The sequence below is a fragment of the Phoca vitulina genome, unplaced genomic scaffold, assembly GCF_004348235.1.
Source record: "Phoca vitulina isolate PV1807 unplaced genomic scaffold, GSC_HSeal_1.0 scaffold5, whole genome shotgun sequence".
In the NCBI taxonomy this organism is placed as follows: domain Eukaryota; kingdom Metazoa; phylum Chordata; class Mammalia; order Carnivora; family Phocidae; genus Phoca; species Phoca vitulina.
In genome coordinates this window covers 21,213,940-21,218,398 of record NW_022589708.1, presented here as the reverse complement: position 1 = coordinate 21,218,398, position 4,459 = coordinate 21,213,940, and positions in this window count along the sequence as shown.

The following is a 4,459-nucleotide window of genomic DNA, read 5'->3' as shown; positions in this document are numbered from 1 at the left end:
ATTGGGTCATTTAGCCCATTTACATTCAGGGTAACTATTGAAAGATATGAACTTAGTGCTATTGTATTGCCTGTAAGGTGACTGTTACTGTATATTGTCTGTGTTCCTTTCTGGTCTATGTTGCTTTTAGGGTCTCTCTTTGCTTAGAGGACCCCTTTCAAGATTTCTTGTAGGGCTGGTTTCGTGTTTGCAAATTCCTTAATTTTTTGTTTGTCCTGGAATCTTTTTATCTCTCCTTCAATTTTCAATGACAGCATAGCTGGTTATAGTATTCTTGGCTGCATATTTTTCTCATTTAGTGCTCTGAAGATATCATGCCAGTCCTTTCTGGCCTGCCAGGTCTCTGTGGATAGGTCTGTTGCCAATCTAATGTTTCTACTATTGTAGGTTACATATCTCTTCTCCCAAGCTGCTTTCAGGATTTTCTCTTTGTCTCTGAGACTCGAAAGTTTTACTATTAGATGTCGGGGTGTTGACCTATTTTTATTGATTTTGAGAGGGGTTCTCTGTGCCTCCTGGATTTTGATGCCTGTTTCCTTCCCCAAATTAGGGAAGTTCTCTGCTATAATTTGCTCCATTATACCTTCTGGCCCTCTCTCTCTTTCTTCTTCTTCTGGGATCCCAATTATTCTAATGTTGTTTTGTCTTACGGTATCACTTATCTCTCAAATTCTGCCCTCGTGATCCAGTAGTTGTTTATCTCTCTTTTTCTCAGCTTCTTTATTTTCCATCATTTGGTCTTCTATCTCACTGATTCTTTCTTCTGCCTCCTTTATCCTAGCAGTTAGAGCCCCCATATTTGATTGCACCTCATTAATAGTCTTTTTGATTTCGACTTGGTTAGGTTTTAGTTCTTTTACTTCTCCAGAAAGGGTTTCTCTAATAACTTCCATGCTTTTTTCAAGCCCAGCTAGTATCGTTAAAGTGATGATTCTGAACTCTAGATCCAACATCGTACTAATGTCCATAGTGAGTAGGTCCCTGGCAGTCGGTAGTACCTCTTGTTCTTTTTGTTGAGGTGATTTTTTCCATCATGTCATTTTGCCCAGAGCAGAATAGATTAATGAGAGAACAAAATGCTCGCAGGGTAACAACGTCCCCAGAAAATATACTCTAAACAAATCAGAAAGACCTGAAGCAGTGGGAAAAGAAAGGGAAAGAGAGAAAAAAGAAAAAGAAAAAAAAAAGAAAAAGATAAAGATAAAAACAAACAAAAACAGAACAAACCAAAAAAAACAGAATATGATCAAATATGATCAGGCTGGTGTATAGATCAGTTGCACACACTAGATTTTGGGTGTGTTTTGGTCTGTTAGAAGAAAGTGCCTCCCAAAATTTTAAAGAAAGAAAAAGTTATATATGTACAAATAGAAGGGTTGATGAGATGAAGGGATGGAATATGACTGTAAGATGGAAATTATAAAAAAATTTATTAAAGGAATTGATAAGAAGTTGTTTGAAAAAAGAAAGAAGAGGATTAATTAAAAAAAGAAAAAGGAGAGAATGTGATCAGGCAGGGGAGTAGAAAAAAACCGTGTACTAGAGATTTAGGGTATATTTTGATCTGTTAGAAGAAACTATCTCAAAATTTTAAAGAGAGAACAACTTATATATATATATGCCAAAAATACGGATAACTACTATGAAAGGATAGAATATGACTGTAAAAATGAAAAATAAAAATGTTTAAAAAAGGGATTGATAAGATGTTGGTTGAAAAAGGGAAAAAGTAAAATTCAAAAAAAAAAAAAAAAAAGTTAAAAAAAAAATTAACTTTGAAAGACTAAAGAATCATGGTAAAAAAGCCATGGATTCTATGTGCAGTATTCCCCTAGCGCTGGAGATCTGCCGTTCTCATTGATCGGTAAACTTGGTCTTGGCTGGCTGTTCTCACTGATCTTCTGGGGGAGGGGCCTGTTGCCGTGGTTCCCAAATGTCTTTGCCGGAGGCGGAATTGCTCCGCCCTTGCCGGTCCAGGCTAAGTAATCTGCTCAGGTTTGCTCTCGGGAGCTTTTGTTCCCTGCAAGCTTTCTGTAGAGCTTTGGAGGCAGAGAGTGAAAATGGCGGCCTCCCAGTCTCCGCCCCGGAGGAGCCGAGAACTCGGGGCCCCACTCCTCAGTGAGCCCCAGAGAAAAGCAGTCAATCACTCCTGTCTCCCCGGTCTCCAGCTGCACTCTGTGCTCACCCGGCCTGTGACCGAGTGTCTCTATCTCTGGAACCCGACCCCGTGTGGAGTCTCCAAACCCAGTAGATCCCTGCGGTGCGCTCCCGCGCCTCTCCTCCTGGGGGAAGAAGGTGAGTCTCCCCGGATCTGCCGCTTGTCAGGTCCCTGCTGGAGGAGCAGGGGCCCGACTGTGCCGCGGATCATGGTTTATGACAACCCCGAGCTGAGAGCCCGCGCCTCGGCTCCGTCTCTGCAGCCGGCTTCCCCGCTCTGATACCTGGGACCTCTGCTGCACTCAGGCGCCCCCGGTCTTTCTGTGACCCCGAGGGTCCTGAGACCACACTGTCCCGCGAGGTTTCCACCCCCCGCTTAGCCACTGGAGCGACGTCCCTCAGCGGAGCAGACTTCTAAAAGTTCTGATTTTGTGCTCCACGGTTCTATCACTTGCCAGAAGCGGCTGACGGAGGCCCTTCCCCTGTGGTCTATCCTCCCGAATATCGCCTCGGATTCACTTCTCCACAGGTCCTACCTTCCAGAAAGTGGTCACTTTTCTGTTCAGAGAGTTGTTGCTATTCTTTTCTTTGATCTCCTGTCGAGTTAGTAGGTGTTCAGAATGGTTTGATCCCTATCCAGCTGAATTCCTGAGACCAGACGAAATCCAGGTCTCCTACTCCTCCGCCATCTTGCTCCATCTCCAGATTCCCATTTTCAATGAAAGCAGCTCTCCTTCCGTACATTGAGGCGTGGTATAGAACATTGATTGTGCCAGTTGATGGTCTTTCTGTAGCCATAAACTTTTTTTATAAACTTATAATCCACTTCCTGTATGACTCTGGTATTGACCATGTGACTTGGCTTGGGTAACAGAATATTAGCAAGCTTGATGCAATCAGTGGGATAGAAAAGACCTAGATTATTATTGTGTAGTGGTTTGACATGACTCAAATTTTTCTTGTTTATGGGAAATATTAAGTTGAGGCAAACTATAAGAGACTCTATAGTTAAGAGAACAGAGGGTTGCTGGAAGGATGGTGGGTCGGGGATGGGCTAAATGGATGACGGGTATGTAAAAAGGGCACTTTGTTAGGATGAGCACTGGGTGTTATATGTAAGTGATGAATTACTAAATTCTTCTTCTGAAACCAATACTACACTATATGTTAACTAACTTGAATTTAAATAAAATAAAATAAAATAAAGTAAAATAAAATAAACTAAGTTGTTTTTAAGGCCAAATTTATTTTTATAATTAAAGTTGTTTTTTTTTTAAGATTTTTTATTTATTTATCTGAGAGAGAGAATGGGAGACAGAGAGCACGAGAGGGGGAGGATCAGAGGGAGAAGCAGACTCCCCGCTGAGCAGGGAGTCCGATGCGGGACTCGATCCCGGGACTCCAGGATCATGACATGAGCCGAAGGCAGTTGCTTAATCAACTGAGCCACCCAGGTGCCCCAAAGTTGTTTTGATATAAGAATAAAGTTATTGTGTCAGGACGTTGTCATTCAACACCTGCAGTTGCTGATAAATACTCATGAGCTTTCTGAGCTTTCTGAGGGGCCCTACTGATTTTGATAAGAACAGGAAGAAACAACTATAGCAAGGGGACATTTACACTATACATAATCAGAGTTTGTGAGGACTATACAAGGCTTCGGTCTGGATGAGGCTACATTTTGCTGGCCTAAATAGCCTTCCAAAGACTTTGGGGCATTAGCTCCTGCCATGCCAAGGCAACTCATTATCAGCAGTGGTGAAAACCATGCAGCAACCCCTTGAAGATTATCTTGCCTGCCAATACCTGTACCCTTGTTCCTTAGCAACATGCTCTAGCAACAGGGGACTTTTACTTTTGCGCTGGTAGCTGGACCTCAGCTCTTCGTTGGTTAAGCCACCTCTCCTGAATACCAACTAGTATAAAGATATGTCTCAAGTAAATGTGGACTGTATTTCTTTCATTTCCCCTTACCAGAGACAATAGTGTGATTAATCTATCCTTTGAGTATATTAATTCTTTATTGGCTAATTAAGAGATGTTAGCTTGTATACTACTGGCTTGTGAATTTCCCATAGTGAAACTATGTTAAATAAATTGCTGGCACAGAGTGAGTCTCTGAGCATAATCTGCGCTGAAACAAAACAATTACTTCTGCCTGTTCTCTTGTTCCTCTGCACTTCTGCTGAGACTATGTCTAGACTAGTTTTCATAAAGAAGGACCATGTGAAGCAGAACTGAGTTGTCTTAGTCAAGACCATATTGTGATATTATAATAAGAACTATGTATTTGGTCTTCCTC